The sequence below is a fragment of the Sminthopsis crassicaudata genome, chromosome 2 (genome assembly GCF_048593235.1).
Source record: "Sminthopsis crassicaudata isolate SCR6 chromosome 2, ASM4859323v1, whole genome shotgun sequence".
NCBI lineage: Eukaryota > Metazoa > Chordata > Mammalia > Dasyuromorphia > Dasyuridae > Sminthopsis > Sminthopsis crassicaudata.
In genome coordinates, this window is record NC_133618.1 from 253,443,959 (window position 1) to 253,464,357 (window position 20,399).

Here is a 20,399-nt window from a genome sequence, read left to right on the forward strand (position 1 = left end):
AATGTCTATAATTAGCCTGGTTTTAAAAGATTATGACGCCTGTAATTTCCATTCTATCCATTGTGATAATGTTGCCAAGGCAAGGAGGGATTTTTTGGGTTTGTTTCAGGCCTCTAAAGGAGTTCTGGCTCCTACAAGGTTTAGGGAGAAAATTCTTTTTTTCTTTTTTTTTTCAAGCTGGGGTTAAGTGACTTGCCCAGGGTCACACAGCTAGGAAGTGTTAAGTGTCTAAGGCCACATTTGAACTTGGGTCCTCCAGAATTCAAGGCTGGTGCTCTATCCACTGCGCCACCTAGCTGCCCCGGGAAAATTCTAAAAATAGACTTCATTCATTTTATCTTTGGGCAACTTAAGCAGCACCTTCTGTGGTTGCTTGCTGATTGTGCTTTGTAGTAAAAGTGTGATTTCCCATTTCCAGAACTTAATACTGAAAAGTCTATGGTACAAACTGATCCAAACGGAGGGACTAAAAAGAATTGGAGAATTGAAAATTTCCTCATAGGATTGGGTACCGTGGAATTTGGGCTGAACCAAACCTCTCATCTTTTTTTTTTTTTTTTTTTTTTTAAGAAAATTGTCCTCTCCACAGCAATATTTTGATTTTAAACACTGTATAGAGTTTCTTAAGGATCATGGAAAGCAGAGAGGAGCAAACTCTGCCATTTCCAGAACTTAATACTGAAAAGTCTATGGTACAAACTGATCCAAACGGAGGGACTAAAAAGAATTGGAGAATTGAAAATTTCCTCATAGGATTGGGTACCGTGGAATTTGGGCTGAACCAAACCTCTCATCTTTTTTTTTTTTTTTTTTTTTTAAGAAAATTGTCCTCTCCACAGCAATATTTTGATTTTAAACACTGTATAGAGTTTCTTAAGGATCATGGAAAGCAGAGAGGAGCAAACTCTGCTGCCTCAGCCTATGAAATGTTTTTTAAAAGCACAGAACACAGAATCACAAGACCTAAATTCTCTCAGTCCAACTGTACAACAACAGAAAAATAACTTCCTTGAGCCTCTACCCCAGAGCCCTCTTAGAAAGATTAAATGGCAAAAATACTAAGCTATTGAACTTTAAGCTCCATTACAGCAGGAACCGTGTTATTTGAATTTTTAACTTTACTACCCATTCCAACATCTAGCATAGTGATCTGCTTAATAAATGTTAGTAATTATTATAAAGCATTTAAGCTGAGAAAGAGAAAATTTAGGCTAAGAGCAGGGAGAGGTGGAAGAATCTGACGGGCTGTAATATATGATGCAGACTAGCCTCCTGACTTGTAGAACAGAAAGAGAAACAATGGTAGAAATTGCAAAGAGATAGTTTCTAGGCACAAAGAAGGAATCCTGACTGATAGAACTTTCTACAAGTAGTGAATTTTTTCATCAGTTGAGGTTTTTGAGGAGAGCCTGGGCAGGCATTTTTTTGGGCTTGATGTCCAAATAACATCTTAAATACAAGTTAGACAAAGTGACCTCTAAAGTTTTAACCAAAACTAAGAATCTATGAAAGTTTCCGGTCATTTTTCCTTTTTCAGGAAGTTCGGCACCTGGCTTACAGTTTTCCCAATCTCCTAACTGGGGGGTGGGAAACCTATCCTTTGACCTTAGGCCTTCCATCTCCTGCTATACCTATCCTTTGAGGGAAGAGGAAACAGAAGAGGAAAGTTGTTGGGGAGCAGGGCTTCTTTCTCATGCTATGCAGATTCAATTTCTATCTCCTTGCCCTTTCCCTGCCAAACTGCCACTCTCTCCTGGCTCACCTCTTACCTATCTGACCACTCCATTGCTCAGACCCCATACATATCATACCTTTATATGACTCTGTCCTGGGCCCGCTTCTCTTCTATAGAATTTTACTTGGTCGTTTCTTGAGTTCTAGTGGAGTTAATTACCATTTCTATGCAGCTGATTCTCAAATCTACCTTTTCTGCCCCAACCTTTCTACTGGTCTCCAATCTACTTCCACCTGCCTTTTGGACATCTCAAACTGAATGTGCAGTAGACATCTTAAAATCAATGAATCCAAAACAGACATTATCTTTCCTCCTAAGCCTTCTGCTGTCCTGTTACTTTGGAGAGCAACACCAACCTCCCAGTCTCTCAGGTAAAAACTTAGACCTGGGTTCCAAGGAACTGGGTTCCTTGTAATCTCTTATCCCCCATATCTAAGCTGTTGCTAAGGCTATAGACTTCACCTTTGCAACATCTCTCAAATTCTCCTCTGACACAGCTACCATTCATCACCTCACACCTGGACTGTTGCAGTAATTTGCTCATGGGTCTGCCTTCCTCAAGTTTCTCCACTCCAGTCCATCCTCCATGCAGCCCAAGTGATTTTTCTAAAGCCCACGTCACATGTACCCTCCCCCCTCAGCAAACTCCAGGGATTCCCTATCACCTTCAGAATCAAATATAAAATCCTTTGTTTGGTATTCAAATCCCTTAATAATTTAATTCCTTCTACTCTTCCAGTCTTGTTATACCTTATTCTCTGCCGTACAGACTTAATTTAGTTACACAGTTCCTGGCTGTTCCACAAATAAGATACTTCATCTCTCTGGAACTTTTTCTGCCTGTCCCCCATGCCTGGAATGCTTTCCCTCCTCAATTCTCCCTACTGACTCTACTGGTTTCCTTTAAATCCCATCTTCTACAAGCTGTCTTTCTCATCTTCTTAACTCTAGGGCCTTCCCTCCATTAACAATTTCCTAAATTGTATATAGCTTGCTTTGTATATTTTTGTTTGCATGTATTTTTCATATTAGATTTTAAACTCAGTGAAAAAAGGGACTGTCTTTTGTCTTTTTGTATTCCTAGTGCTTAGCATAGTGCCTAGCATGTGATAAATGCATAATAAATTGCTTTCCCAAGCAACTCTCCAATTTGTCCCGTATATATTTTGCATACATACATAAGTACATCGATGTTTGCATGTCATCTCTTTGATGAGATTGTGAGCACCTTGAGAGCAGAGACTGGCTTGCTTTTCTTTGTACCTCCCCTACTTAGCACAGGGTTTGGTATATAGCAAGTGATTGATAGTTATTGACTGATTAACTAGTGAAGATCCTTGTATTAATTAAATACTGTGAAATTCTTAACCTGGGGTACATGACTTTGTTTTTAAATTTTTTTGTTTATTGCTATTCAGAATAAATTTACTTCCTCTATAATTCTGTGTACTTTATTTCATTCACTTAAAAGCATTATTCTGAAAAGGGGTTCATTGGCTTTCTTCCTCAGACTGATAGATCTGATCTATGATACAAAGAACATGAAGAACACTCAGTCAAGATGGATCTTTTGATAAGTTGAGATGGTACTGAATAAGTATCACCTGGCCTTTCTTAAAAGGAAGAGTAAATAACACATGTTGTGGCTTTTATTCTTTTTCATATTAAGTTTTCATTTCTTTATAAGAACCTTGGGTGAATTGTTAACAAGAGCCTGATTTCTTTCAAAGACATCTGCCAAGGGAATAGTTATCAGTGACCTCTCTTTTGCAGAAAACAGCTAAGAGGAAGTAGCTGATGACATCATTCTTCCATAGGAAGAACTGAACAAGGATGGTATTAAAATAGTTTTCATTTTTAATGCAAACATAAACCATTCCCATCTTCTCCTTTTCCCCTCCCATCATCCCCATTAAGGAAAAGTTGTTTTTTGTTTTGTTTTTTTGTTAAATCCGCTCAGTATTTGTCAGGTTTTTCCAATTGAGGCAGAATTTTCTACACTGTAAAACCCCATTATGGGTTTGCAAGGTGGGAGATGAGGAGCCTGGAACAAAAGCCAAACCTACTTTTTAATGCAAATGCATCAGACCCAAGTATATCCAGTTTGAATTGTCAAATAGGTGGTCAGTGAATCAGGACTGGAGATCAGAAGACAGACTTAATGACGACCTTGACAGTTAGATTGCAAAGTGCTGAGCATTGAGTGAAAGGAGAAGTGCAGGCAACAAGTGTAAACATGCTGACTCTATTCCTTGTGCTATTGCTGTCTTTCCCATATAAGTACATCCACTTTGTTCAATAAAAACAGTGGAAATAAAAATAAACAAAAGTGAGAGTAAAATAATGAATATGTTCCTATTCCTGGGATTTCACAAGAGTGGAACATGCTAGCCCTGGGGTGGGGTTGGGGGTGGCTCCTAGCCAGATGTTCTGCCATCTCTTGTTTAAAAAGCCCATGAGGGGTGGCTCCCAGCCAGAGCTGTCCAGAATCCTAATTATTTCTCTTGCTCTTTGGAAGTCTTCGTTGTCTGGAGAAAGGGAAGGTAGGTATCTATGTCAGGATTATGTCAGATGTCTATTGGGTCCTGAGAATGGAGGGGCTAGAATCCGTGCTGGACTCTGATACAAGCTCACAAATTGTTCCTGGTGATCAAGTATCAGGTTGCTGCTGCTTTGAGAACCCCTCCAGTGTTACTATACTGGGACTTGATCCCAGAGCTGAGACAGGGCTCTGCAGGAGCAAGGCTACCCAAACAGCCAAGACCCACTTTAATGCTCTACACAGGGCTATGATAACCCCATATTTCTTCTCTATCTTTAAGTCTAAGTGCTCATGTCCTAGCTCAGAGATTTCAATAAAAAACCAATTTCTTTGTTTCAGGAAATTGATTTTATTTATTTGAATCATTTTTTTTTGAAATAAATCTTTATTTGTTTGAAAGGTCTATTTAAGATCTATTTCATAATGGACCAGGTTTTAATGAGCCAACTCTTTATCAAAATATGGACAAAGGCAGATTGGCTAAGATGACAGGAACAAATAATGATGAATGTTGGAGGGGATGTGGGAAAACTGGGACACTAATACATTGTTGGTGGAGCTGTGAAAGAATCCAGCCATTCTGGAGAGCAATCTGGAATTATGCCCAAAAAGTTATCAAACTGTGCATACCCTTTGACCCAGCATTGCTGCTATTGGGCTTATGTCCCAAAGAAATACTGAGGAGGGGAAAGGGACCTGTTTGTGCCAAAATGTTTGTGGCAGCTCTTTTCGTAGTGGCTAGAAACTGGAAGATGAATGGATGTCCATCAATTGGAGAATGGTTGGGTAAGTTATGGTATATGAAGGTTATGGAATATTATTGCTCTGTAAGAAATGACCAGCAGGAGGAATACAGAGAGGCCTGGAGAGACTTACATCAACTGATGCTGAGTGAAATGAATAGAACCACAAGATCACTGTACACTTCAATGCTGTATGAAGATGTATTCTGATGGAAGTGGATATATCTTCAACATAAAGAAAATCCAACTCACTTCCAGTTGATCAATGATGGACAGAAACAACTACACCAGGAGAAGGAACACTGGGAAGTGAATGTAAAATATTAGCACTACTGTCTATCTACCCAGGTTACTTATACCTTCCGAATCTAATACTTAATGTGCAACAAGAAAATGGTATTTACACACATATATTGTATCTAGGTTATATGTAACACATGCAAAATGTATGGGATTGCCTGTCATCAAGGGGAGGGAGTAGAGGGAGGGAGGGGATAATTTGGAAAAATGAATGCAAGGGATAATGTTATAAAAAATTACTCATGCATATATACTGTGGAAAAAATTCTAAATAAAAAAAATATGAACAAAGGGAATTGGTTTTTGAGTTTAAGGGAGGAGACCACTTCCTCCAATCCCCCATCTCATCCCCTGCCCCAAGACTTTGGGAGCCAATATAGTACAATCAAAAGCACACAATATTTGCAGTCAGAGAGTTTCAAATCTAGCTCTGCCACCTACTACTTTTGTAACAGCAAGTCAGTTAACCTCTCTTCATCCACTGCTCGGGCCACTGGATTTTGATAACTGGAAGAGAGGAGACTTGCACAAACTCAATCGGAATGAACCCAATTCATTTGCAAATCAAGAGATCACCCCATGGTGTCATTGGTCCTCTCCAAAAATGAAGGATAAACAATGAAAACATTTTTCCCAACTATGAAATGAGGTTGCATTAGATGATCCCACCTACTCTCATCCCCTTCCATCCAGTCCCTCCATCATCCCACTCAAAAGCTGACTACTGCCTGCATTATGCTCTCTGGGATGCTTGCTCCACGAGGAACAAATTTACTTTCTTCTTACCTTCTTCCAAACTCTGTTTCTCATTGAGATGTGGCAAAGGAGCTTAGGAGGGATATTATCTTATAATATATAATAATATAATATATTAATATTTCATTTAATGTTATAATATTAATATAATAATATAATTGTTTCTGTTGCCTTCTGGGTAAAATATAAACTCCTCTGCTATTTAAAGGTCCAGTTTATCTTTCTATGCTAATTTTATTTACAGAAATAACATCAACAACATTAATATTAACATTATGCTTGCTCAGCTCTTACTGTGGAAGAATGATGTCATCATTTGCTGTTTCCCATGCACCTCACACTTTCTGCTGCCATATCTTTGTACAAGATGACACATGTCAGAAATGCTCCTCTCCCCTCCTTGGAAGGAATCCAAGGATTCCTAGGATTCCCCAGCTCCCTGGAAGGCTCAGCTAAAGTAGCATCTTCTCCATAAAGCTCATCCCAATCTCCCTCCTCATTCTTACTTTTTTTACTTTGTGCAAATTTGTCTGTAAATGTGTTTTTCTTTCCACTGTCTACCAATAGCACATAAACTCTTTGAGACAGGAAGTTTTGTCTTTGTCTCGCTATTGCCAAGTGCTGTTCCTGTCATGTAACTGGTACTTCATAAATGCTTGTTGATGTGAAATATGGGATTTAATGTTTCTGGTTAATGGTTTCAGAACACTTCTTGTTAGTCCCTCAAAACAATCTTATACCCAGTTACCCACAAGGAAAACCTCATCTTCATCTAAATGTGTCAGGGAAATAGGAGGCTAAAGGAAGAAGAATGTAAGGGAAATAAGAGGGATTAATCCTAAGCAAAATTAACTCCAAGAATATACAAAACTGTTTTATATCTTTTTGATTTGGCAAAGAATAGGATCTGAAGGGAAACTCATCAACTAGGGACTATTTGATTAATTTATGGTGTATATATCTGATGGAATAATATTGTGGTATAAAAATTGAAATGGATTCAAAGAAACCTGGAAAGACTTTACATAAACTAGTACAGACTGAAGTGAGCAGAAACAAGAGGAATATTATATAATGATGGTAATATTATAAAGATAAACAATTTTGAAAAGCTTAGGAAATCTGATCAGTATAATAACCACTATTTTTGCATCTTTGTAATGTGTTTTCTTTTTCTTTCATTCTTAGTGAGGGAATGGAAGAAAGAGAAAATGGATATTTTTTTCCTGATTGGGAATTTTTTTTTTTTTTTTTTTTTACAAAAGTGCCTTCTATGGGCAAGGTCATTCCTGGAGAGATAACATATCCATATATGTATATGTGTGCAAATTTCTATCTATCTATATCTATATATATGTATCCTTAGGGGCCATATCACATCACCTTATATATAGCAGATGTGTAATAAATGCTTGTTGATTTGATTTGAATAAAATATAGATTGTTTCAACCTACTTATATACTGAGTTTCAGACTTCAGATGTTAACTATGCTTTATAGTGATTAAAATTTCGTTGAACACCTGGTAAATTGGGACTCACAATAGTAAAACTTAATATTTTCAAAATTCCCTTTTCCTCCATTTAAATCAATCCTACCTGTTCCTATGTTCCAAGCCTCATAGCTTTTACCCTAACCTAGATCTAGATCTCAGTGAACTTTAAAAGTTGGGAATTTGGCAATGGAAAAGAAACCCACTGTGTCAATGAAAAGGAAACTTCTAACCAATTTGGGTTATGCATCATTACTTTTATGCTCACTCACTCGCTCTCTTGAGCAATATAGTCAGGGAAAGGTTAGCTTCAAATGTGTCTCTCTTTCCCAACAAAGCCTTCTGGCCCAGTTTTCTATCCTTCTATAACTATTATTGTAACTCTGATCACTATGGGGACTCAAAGTTTGGGGGATGCTTCAAGAGAAAAAAACAATCATTTAGGATCCACAAAGAAAAGGATCATGATCTAAAACAGAGAAGCAAGGAAATGATTACTCTATAAGTATGAACTTGGGACAATACATAGAGTTTAAAGAATTCTGATGTGTGTTGAATGTATATACATACATATATATATGTATATATGTATATGTGTGTGTGTGTATGTGAAATCTTTTTTAATCCCCAGACAATCACAATGCACAGGGCACAATTAGGTGTGACATTTTCCCTTGATTGTGACATTGCTGCTCTCTCCTGGTTCTCCCTTTACCTAGTCACTGTTCTTCCACCTCTTTTCTACCCCTAAGTATGAGCATCCCTAAGTTTCTGTTCTTGTTCCTCTTCTCTTTCCTCTGTATTTACCTTACCTTGACAAGGTATTCATTTTTATGGCTTCAATGGCACTCTGTGCAAGAACTCCCAAATCTACCACCAGCCTCATTGTTAAGAGAGCCAGACCCACATTTTCAGCTGACTCCTAGACATTTCCATCTAGATATCCCACTGACACCCAAGTTCAGTGTGTCCAACACAACTTACATTTTCTCAACCTCCCCCCAAAAAAACCTTCCCCTCAACCCAACTTTTACTGCTCTGTTGATGGTGTCAGCAAACTCCCAAGCACCCAGATTTGAAATTACTTTTTCCCTTTTATTTCTCCAGTTTAGTGAGTTACTAAATCTTTTCAATTCCCTCTCCATAATATCAGTGCTTTCACTCCTTCCTTTCTACTCCTTGATTAATGTGACAGGAATTCAGTTTCTTATCCCTCTTGTCTTATCAAGCAATAGTATTTTATCTGGTCCTTGCCACTATAGCCTCCTCTCTCCATTCTTCACATCATTGTTAAAATACTCTTCCAAGTGGACAGGTATGACTATGATACTCCCTGCCTCCTAACTTTCAAAGCTTCACTGTTTCCTACAGGACAAAGCCCAAAGTGTTTGGCCTGATACAGTTATATATTTGAGCAATATTTCCAGTTCTATTTCATGTTATCACCTTACACATATTCTGTGTTCCACTCATACTACACTATCAGCCACCCCTAGTTTTTTTTTTATTATTTTTTTTGCATTCTCTGTGTATTTATGAAAATTATCCTCCATACCTGATATATACTCCTATAATACGTCTGTTGATCTATTCATATGCATCTATCTTGGCAATTTCTTATTTCATCCCCTTTTAAATCCACCTTATATTTTGTAGCATGATTATTTGTGAATATAATTTATCCTCTACTATCAGATTATAATTTCTATGAGATGAAACATTGTGTTTTATTACATCTTTGTATGGTCTTTGGGAAACATTTGTGGTCATTTTTCTTTAGAGACCATCTCATGAAGGATGAGCAGAGTTCCCCATATCTGAATCAGCATTTAAGGTCTTGGATGCTTTATTACAAAGCAATCCCTTTTTAGTCCCTTGGTCCCATGATGGTGGTCAAGAAAGATCGCACGAGTTTCAAAAGTAGAGATAGTCTCTAGCTTCTCTTCTTTGTTTTTATCTCTGAAGTATGCAGAAATATTTATTTTCTCCTCCTGGGCTTCCTATGAAGGCTGAGAAACAAAAAGCAGTTCAACTTTTCCCCCCTTCCCAAAAGATATGGTGAATTAATCACCTATGGTAAGTAAAATATTTGCACCTTAAGTAAGTTTGAGACTGGATCTCAGAACTTTGCTTTGAATGTGGCATTTTTCTACCTGATCATAGATGATTGAACAGTGACCCTAAAACTGAAGTACCTAGTCTTGCAGGCAATTTGTAAAAATCCTAGATTCCTTGTCAAAGCTAACTGGTGGCAAAGAGTATTTCCATATCATGGAATGTGATTACTGAAAGAGAGAAGAGCTTAACTTCTGGCCTGGTTTGGCAGAAGAATAGAGCTCTAGGAGAATGTTCAGTCAACACAGAGTCAAGGTGAAATATCAAATGCCTATTCAAAAGTTCTGCAAATTATATCTTGATGTTTTAAGGATGAATTTTCTGGAATAGTATAATAAAATTACATTAGCTAAAAGCTAGTTTTTTAAAAGTCTTTTGTTACTATACACTTGTAAGCCTTTGTGTTAAGCATTTCTTCTATGTTTCTATACTAATTATTCTTAAAATCTATTTATTCAATCCTAATTTTCCCCTAACCTCCCATCTCTAGCTATCTGCTAGATATCTCTCACTGAATATTCCCTAGACAATTTAAACTCAACATACCCCAAACTGAAGTAATTATCTTTTTACCTAAATATAATACCTTTTTAAACTTCCTTATTACTCTTTTCTCAAGAGAAATTCTGAGAGACAAAGTTCTGAGCATGATCCATTTATTAGAAAGGCTAGTAATTGCCAGTGAATGGATTCAATGGATTTTCAGTGACCGAAGACCTCAAGTCTTGTATAATGATTAATAAGACGACAGCAAAATTTTGAGCACCATAGGTGTGTCTTCTTGTGATTGCTAGAAAGTAAAAACCTCTCACATCAGCTTGATATTACAACATTTGGATATCTCCTTTTATAACACTCTTAATCATAAATAAAGCATGTAGTTTGGGGAATTTGGGAACTGCCACAACTTACACTGAATAAGTGTAAGCTTTAGGCTAAGCAAGTTTTTCTGGAATGTGAGTGAGAAGTTGAAGTTATGAGGGTACAAATATGGGGAAGAAAACCAGGGTAGAAAAATAACTCATAAGAATAGAATTCTTGTTAAATTTGAGGTTACCTGAGTAAACTTGCAAGAACATGGAATAGTGAGGGTGAATATTAAGCTACCTTGATTATGTCTTAACAAAGTAGAATTTAAAATCAATTTTCAGTTTCACAGAAGCCATACCACCCAAGAAACACTTAGTCTGATTTAAATTACAAATTAAAAAAATCATATATGTCTATTTCTCCATAATGTTTAATAAAACTGATGTAAGTATTAGAGAAGTAAACATGTTGTAAATAAGACATTTGAATCATTGTGAACCACTACGAATTCTTAGGAATCAGTTTATCAGAGCCAAAAGACAATTATGAAGCCTGGGACTTAGCAAAGTCTTATGATATGTCATAGGACTCCTGATAAACTCATCTCTGCTAATTCTAATGTAGTAACCCCAATATATTGAAATAAGGACTAAAGAAATTTTGTCCTAGATAGTCTACAATAACAGGACTAATTTGAGAAGAAGGTCCCCAAAACCATCAGCCTTATTCTTATTCATCCCTTGGTCTTTGTAGACCACTTGTAATTGATGCTTTGGCAAATTCTACTGAGTCCAATTCTTGTAAGTAGACTTTACTAAGACAGTGGCACATGGGCAAGAAAGGAAAAGGAATGGTGAATATGGTCTTCTTCCTAGTAACCCATTCCCAATATCCATTTCATAAGTACATCATATCTTAGAATAGCCATGTCCCTAAAGAAGCTCTGAAGGGAGAGGTTTATTTTAGATATGCTTCTCTAATTCAGCTTACTTGCAGAGATTCTTAGATGTGTCTGCTATAATCTTTTGCAAAACAGACCTCAATTCAATTTAGTATGCCCTCTTGAATTTAGTTTTCCAATAATGAGCTCAAACATTAGGAACCCATATTAGCTCAAAACTTCAGAGAATGTAAGATTTAACATCTCACCTGGTGTTATTTAAACTTTGTATTTGATATGGAACACTGCAATCTAAAGGGAAAATTCTAAAAAGAAATCTCTGAGAACCTAAATTGTAAAATGAACCCTTCTGGGTAAAGATTACTATTTATCAAAGTAGACATATAATTTAGGATACATAAAAGGAAAAACTTCAGTTTTACTACTTATAACTGATCTGTGATGTATTAGCAAATCTTGATGCTATTGAAAAATCAAAATCTAAATATTTTAAAATAGAAGGCAGAATTCTGAAATTCTCAGTTAAGCTTTAAAAATAAATCTATTCCATTCAGATTTGAAAATTTTTACATTCCATCTTTATGTTACATCTTTATTGAAATCCAATTCCTCTTTCTCCCTCTAGCCAAGAAGAATATAACTTTTTTTGTCATGCAGTTATTCAGTCACTTTTGATTCTTCATGATCCAATGGACCATAGCATGCCAGACCCTTTTATTCTCCACTATCTCTCAAAGTTCATGTTTGTTGTTTCCATGATATTATCTATCTCATCTTCTTCTGTCCCCTTTTCCTTTCTCCTGGCAAGCTGTGGTCCAATTAAAGAATAAAAAACTAAATATTTTTAAATACCACAAAAAGCAGAATTCTTTTAAAAAATTCAAATTACATATATAATAATCTGATCTTTAAAATTTTTCAATTAATTTTTCACTTTAATTATTTTAAAATTAATTGGAACTATATTTACCAATTAATTCCAATTCCTCCTGAGGAGGAGTAGAGATTGATAAGAATCTATTCCTTTTATAAAAGCATAGATAACAACACTCTGAGTATATATTTCTAGTACACAAAATGAATTGACTTAGAAGTTGGTAATAGATAGAATAGATATCATGGAGGTAAAATAAATTCAAGGTCTGATTAAGCAATTGATTGGATCTGGATGAGCATGAAGAAGAAAGGATCAAGGGCTTCTATATCATGAACTTGATTTATTAGAACACTGGTAATCAATAGATGTAAGGAAATTAGGAAGGAGATATGAGTTTCAGAGGAAAGTTAATTAATTGTTCTGGACATATTAAACAAGATAATTCAATACAGTTAATTTGAATTCAGCTACATTTAATATTGTTTTTGTTTATATTATTGATGTCATGAATATTATCTTTCTCTGTATCAATTCATACAAGCATTCCCATATTTCCTTAATATTCATTGTTTCCCAGACTGCAATAGCATAATATTATATTCATATGCCACAATTTCTTCAGCTATATCCCAGATAATGAATACTCTCATTTTATTGCCATTTTTTGACTGCTATAAATAGTGTTAGCATCCCAGCTGAGGATTTGGGGATAGACTATTATCAGCCCCATTCTCCTTTTCTGGGTCTGTTAAGAACAGAAAGAAAAGTCAAAAGATTAAGGGACAGGGAGAGAATTGGGTAATAGAATTTATGTTTTGAGTGTGCAGAGGTAGATAGCAGCTGAATTGATTCTATCATTCTATCATTGCTCTTCATAAACACATTACCTTCTCTTCAAAGAAGACCACAGATTTTGAACCACAGGGTAGTTTGATAATAGAGATTATTTTTTTATTTCCCTGTCAAGTTGATGATGATGGGAATAATGAAATAGATAAGAATCAAGATGGGTTAGTATTGTTTTTCAATCACGTCTGATTCTTTATATCCCATGTAGGATTTTCTTGTCAGAGATAATGGATTGATTGGTCTGCCATTTACTTCCCAATTGACTTTACAGATGAGGAAACTGAGGCAAATAGGATTAAGCAATTTGTCTAGGGTCATACAGCTAGTAAGATTCTAAAGTCTGATTTGAACTCAGGAGAGGAGGCTTCCCGACTCCAGCATTTTAAAATGCCCAGTATTTTATCCACTGTGCCATGTAGCTGCCCTAACCATATTTACATTGGTTTCTTTTTTTTTAAGTGCATGTTAAATTTAAAGTAGTAATGAAATTGCCCTGTTTTGACCCCTTCTGAATTTTTTTTGTCTATAAATGGATTATTGATGTTCTCTTTACAATTCCATCACTACCCATTCACTCCCACAGAAGCCTTCCTTTGTAACAAATTGACCATATCTGAAAACATATATCTTTTTCCATCACTACTGTGCAGGGATTCTTAACCTGTTTGCCTCAGTTTCCTCATCTGTAAAATGAGTTGGAGGAGGAAATGGAAAACTACTTTAGTATCTCTGCTAACAAAACCCCTAATGGGATCATGAAGACTGAAAAGAATAAATAATCACGTAAGTATGGTTTAACATGGGATCTTTTTTTTTGTTGTTGTTCTACATATTTATTGATAATTTAAAATTTAAAATTCATATTTATTGATAATCATTAAGCTCATAATAAAAATAAAGCAAAAAATAATTAAGAATGAAAAACCATTATGAAATTGTGAGTATATCAGGGGCAGGCTTCTCCTTGTCTCCTGGTTCAGATCTAGACAGTGAGACAGAGGGACTAGGGGGATTCTACAGCTGTCTGTGGGACCCAGAGCTAGGTAGTGTGTAATTCGATGAGCTGAACAGTGAGTTGGATAGTTAACAAGCTACTTGTTTCTCCAAAATTCATTCATTCATTCATTCTTTTTTTTTTTTTCTGAGGCAATTGGGGTTGTGACTTGCCCACCTAGCTGCCCCCCTTCTTAATTTTTATTACAAAAGTTTGCTCTGGTAGCAGGGAAAGATCTAATTAGAAATAAAGGTAACCTAGAAATAAAACTATCAGTAAGTATTCTAAAACTTTAAAATTTAAAATTAAAAGCTTGCTTTAGAATTCAGTTGTCTTACAAATAAATTCAGAGAATATTTAATGAAGAGATCATTTGTTTGAATTGAACTAAAAACACTTCTAATCCTCTTTACTGTTTCATAAAATACATTTATCTGGATATCTTTAGTTTTTTACATTTCCTACATTTTCCACTGTATCCCTCCTCCACAGCCTCTGAGTCAAGCTGTCCTTTACAGTTTAGAATTTTAAAAAGCAGAACAAAAAGTTCCTCAAAACTAACCAATATACTGAAAAGCAATTATAAGTAATGTTCCACATCTGTAACCCTCACTTTGGCAAGGTTGAGAGGAGGAAGTGTCTTATCATATATCTTTTAGGGGACTAATCTTGGTCATGATAATTTTGCCACATTCAGTCCCAATTGTTTTATTGTTATTATTCTTTTCATTTACATTGTTATAATAATATATATGGTTTTCCTGCTTTTTCATCCTTCATTTTAGATCATTTTACATGTTTTTCTGTAATCTTCATTTCATTGTTTCCTACAACAGATAGCATTTCATTACATTCATGTACTTGCTTTGCCATTCTGCAATTCATAGGAATCTACTTTGTTTCCAGTTTTTTGCTACCCCAAAAAAGTACTTTTATAAATATTTTGGTATATACAGAGTCTCTTTTTTTGGTCATTAGGTTCTTAGGATATATATGCCTAGAAATGGAATCTCTGAGTCAAAGATGTCCATTAGTTGATCTTCTTGCATAATTCCAAATTACATTCCAGAATTGTTGGAACAATTCACAGCTTAAAAAACAATGTATTAGCAATTATTTTTACATACCTCCTGTGATACCAACTTGTCTCAAGTTTTATCTTTTTTTTTTTTTTTTTTTCAAATATGCTGGAAGTGGGATTGGGCATTTTTCTCAATGAGGTAGAGCATTTTTTCATCGGTTGTTAATAGTTTGCATTTTTGAGAACTGTTTATTCATATTTTTGACCACTTATCTATTCAGGAAGAACTTTTTGTCTTCCTTACGTTAGCTCGAAATCTAGTTGTTGCTTTATTGGTCAAGTACTTTAGCACATTTTTTTTTGATTTGTTACCCTGCATTATGCTGAGTCCTATAAAGTAACAAACTTTTTTTTTCCAGTAGTAGTTTATTTTTCCAAATACATGCAAAAATAGTTTTCAACATTCACTTCTGCAAAATCTTATGTTCCAAATTTTCCCTTCTTCCTCCCCCCTTTTCCCTTCCCCAAGACCAATATAGGTTAAACATGTGCAATTTTCTATTATATTTCCATATTCATCATATTGTGCAAAAAAAAAATATCAAAAAGAAAAAAATATGAGAAAGAAAAAAAAACCAAGAAGAACAAAAAGGTGAAAATACTATGCTTTGACCTATATTCAGTCTTCATAGTTTTCTCTCTGGATACAGATGGCACTTGCCAACCTAAGTCTTTTAAAGTAAAAAACTTTAAAGTAATAATCATCAAAATAAGGATTGGGGTCTCATCCTAAGTAGAATATGTCATAGCCCCAAGAGGCATATGATTCACCAAATGGAACAAAGGAAGATGAATCAAATCCTAGCCTCTTCATGATCAAGAGTTTGGGGGCCTGCCTCCAACACAATCACACTTACCCTTTACCCATTTTCTCCAAACAGTTTCCTAATTTGTCTCCTCCGTGTGCTTCCACCTTTCCCATCCTGCCCCTCCCATAGATCCATCAGGACAGTCATAACCTACTTAGCAGTAGCTGCACAAGCACCATATGTAAAATTCCTTCCCTGAACCCAGTGTCTCCAAGATGATTGGGGTAGGTATTGCCTAGAGGATAGACTCTATATTCCAGAGGTATGACTTGTGAGTAAACTATTACCTTCTACTGTTTTGGTTTGAACAGCATGATATAGCTAGTAATGTAAGTATGCAATAATTAATATATTATTAATAAAGTTAATAAAATTTATTTTTATTAGTACAGGAAATTCTAATGTGAGAAAACACTATCAATTCAGGTTAGCATCTTCTCGTCAACTTATAGTTTGCATTGCTTAGAGCACAGAGAGATTGCCTTTATAAAACAAGTACCATGTGTCAGTTGCTATGCTAAGTTTTGGGATGCAAAATAAAGCTCATTGTCTGATTGAAGAGACAACATACAAACAACATATATTCGGGTAAGGATAAATTGGAAGTAATCAAAGAAAGAACTACCATTATATTACAATGGAATAAAAAAAATGAATAGTTACATCCAGAAGGAGTGGAAATGGATCCAAAAATCTAGATAAGGAAAGGAGAGAGTAGTTAGTGCAGATATGATAGCCTGGAAGAGAATTGAAAGATTGGAGGTCACGAAGGAGTGGAATATGGGGAAAGATACCAAGCCAATAGGTTGGGTTATGATAAATGAATTTTGATGTTCTTGAATGTGGGGGTGGTACATTTGTGGGTACATTGTGATAGAAAGATCAAGAGTGTAATCATCTTTATGTGTGGCTGAGTTGGGGTGGAGGAATAGGTCTGGGAAAGAAATAGGTTGAGAAACTGGTAGGGTGTTTGATAAACTCTATTTGGAAGACAGGATTTGGGGAGGAAAGATTGCAAACCAAGCACCGAGCAAGGAAGGAAAGTACTGAAGTTCTACAGGCAACTATCAGGAAATTTGATTGGGTAGAAGATGTAGATTATATGGACATTATGGGAATTGAGTGAACCATACTAACTTCAATTCTAGATCTAGCTCAATTCTCTTTTTATTCAATCATAGGATTAATCCAATTTCTGCCTTGTGAGAAAATTTTATTCAATTACAGGAATTATGAGAAAACTTTAAGTGCATTGTTTGAACCTAGCCTTGGGTGGATGGGAAGCTAGATTACCTCTACCTGTTACTTACAGATCTTTAACTAAAGACCAAAAAAACTCATTGAAATCTGAAAATTGATACAGAAGTTTTCTCACAATTACATACCTCAAAAAACTCATGTAAGTTGTCTGAAAAAATGGCCCTGCAGTCAGTTACTATTTCCTTGTTCCTTTGATTGAATACAGACATATGAGGAGTGGGACATCTCTTTTTCTGATTTCAGGGAACTGTACCTCTTTTCTTTTCCCTTTCCCAACTTGAAAAACCTATGACCTTTCATCCAATTGGAAATCAGATTACTTAATCTTGTATCTTGGTTTATATCATATTAATTGGTGGGTTTTTTTTTAAATGAATAAAAATCTGTCTTCCCTTGTATTTGAGGTCCAGTGCCAAGTTGAGGAAGCCTGGTCCTAATTTCTTATGCAATTGGCATGCATTGCTTAATAAATTCAAACCTTTGCTTCCTCATTTATTTCAGCTTTTACCTATCACAGTCTCAAAGGAGGAGAATGAATGAAGGTAGTGAAAAAACTTGGAAGTGGCAATGGGGAACAAGTATTCCAACTTCTTTACTTCAGCTAGAGAGCCGAGGAAAATGAGTGGAACTTCAGCCAGTGCTGGATGGGGTAGCCAGGGTTATGTCATCAGGAGTGAGCCAGTTCTCAGTTATAGCCAGAAGATGGAAGGGGTAGGAAAGGGAGAGATTTAGGGTGAAAGCAGATGTGTTGACTATGCAGCGGGCATTCCAGAGGGCACAGTGGAAGGGATGAATAGCATTTGTTTGAACCTTTAGGATGGATGGGTTCAGAAGGATAGGAATAAAAAATTGGTTTGTGGGGAATAAGAAATGAGATTTGGAAAAGAAACTGCAGAAATTCAGAATCTCTGGGATGTGATGAATATGACAAGATGAATATGATCATTCAGTGAAAGCTACCGCTCTTCCCTGAAGAGATTGGAAATCAGGCAAGAGACATGTACAATCTCAGATGGAAGGCACACAATCAGATAGAGGACCCTTATTTTTTCTCTCCTCTTCCCTCTAGAGACTTCTCTTTATACTCTTTCTGGGGGCTGGAGATCAGGCAGGAAATGGACACTGCAAGATGGAAATTCCTTCTCTTCCTTCTTCTGAAGACACATATAACAAAGATGAAAGGCATGTGTTCAGATGGGAGGCTTTTCTTGACCTCTCCTTTTTCCTCTGGAGGCTTGCAGTCAGCCAGGAGATGTTACAGGAGCTGATGGTAAGAGTAAGAAGACTGGAAAAGTAGGAGAGTTCCAGATTGTGAAGGGCTTCGAAATATCAGAGGATTTTATATTTGATCCTAGAGCTGATAAGGAGTTATTGCATTTTACTGACTAGGGGAGTGGTATAGTAAGACATATTCAGGAATATTAATATTATTAATAATATAGTTTTCAACCTTTATTTTTGCAAGATTTGTGTTTCAAATTTTCTCCCTTCCTCCCTTATCTTACTCTTCTCCAAGATAGCAAACAATCTGACATGTACAATCCTTTTAAACATATTTCCATATTTGTCACATTATACAAAGAAAAATCAGACCAAAAGGGAAGAAAATAGGAGAAATTAATATCTAAAAATATTAATATGATATATTTAAGAATATTCATATCCTCTCCAGTTCACTTTACAGATGAGGAAACTGAGGTAAACAGTATTGAATGACTTGTTCTGAATCATAGAACTAGAAAGTGTCTGAGGCCAGATTTGAACTCAGGATGATGTTTTACTACCTCCAGGCCTAGCCCTTGTGCCATCTAGCTAACCAACTTTAACTTTTGAGTGAGTTGGATTTGTTAATGACATCACCAAAGTGAAGTCTGGACTGTTGTGTAAATTGGATTTAAATAATCCAGTTGGACTTTCTAAATTAAAGCCCTTCATAAGCTTCAGGTTGGCCCAGCACTAGAGTAAAGACTTTTGGACCACTCTTCCCATCCACCCTGAGTGTAAGGCCCTCTTGTGCCTGTTTTCTGTGTGCCTGGGTATCATCTATCTGTCCCCAAAGCACATGTTCTTCCTACTGCTCTTATTTCTGTCTCCAGCCCCCATTCACTATCACGAAGGCCCTTCTTGCCTCCCTTTCTTCCAAGAGTCCATTTACATAAAACAAAAACTGTCTGTATAGAGGAGATGCTATTAAAGTAAAAATCAACAGAAATTGGCCACAGTTTGAATATGATTTGGATGTGGGGTTAGAGTGAGTAGAGAAGAATAACTAGGTTTTAATCATGGTGAGAGAAATTAATATTATACTATTATATTTATAACTAATTATTAATTTATGATTTATCCTTTTCCTTCTATTTCTATTGAGACCCAGCTACTGAAAAAGGTTAGTCAGCCTCTGAAGAACATGGCTGAGTGGCAAAATTGCTTCTAGTAGCAAGGCACATGCTGTTAAATAGATTGGATGGGATCCTACCCAACTGGAAACCTAATTTCTTTTCTTTTTTTTCTCAATGTATTTTATTTTTCTAAATATACATATAGTTTTCAACATTTTTCTTTCTTTTTTATTAAAGCTTTTTATTTTCAAAACATATGCATAGATAATTTTCAACATTCATCCTTGCAAAATCTTGTGTTCCAAATTTTTTCCTTCTTTCCCCCCCACCCCTTCCCCTAGACAGCAAGTAATACAATATATGTTAAACATTTGCAATTCTTCTATAGATATTTCCACAATTATCATGCTGCACAAGAAAAATCAGATCAAAAAGGAAAAAAAATAAGAAAGAAAGCAAAATGGAAGCAAACCATAACAAAAAGAGTGAAATACTATGTTGTGATCCATACTCAGTCCCCAGTCCTCTCTCTGGGTGTAGATGGCTTTCTCTAACACAAGACCATCGGAACTGGTCTTAATCATCTCATTGTTGAAAAGACTCATGTCCATCAGAATTGATCATCACATAGTCTTGTTGTTGCCTTATATAATGATCTTCTGGTTCTACTCACTTCACTTAGCATTAGTTCATGTAAGTTTCTCCAAGCCTCTCTGAAATCATCCTGCTGATCTCAACATTCATTTTTACTAGATTTTGTACTCCAAGTTTTTTTTCCCTTCCTCCTTTACCTTAT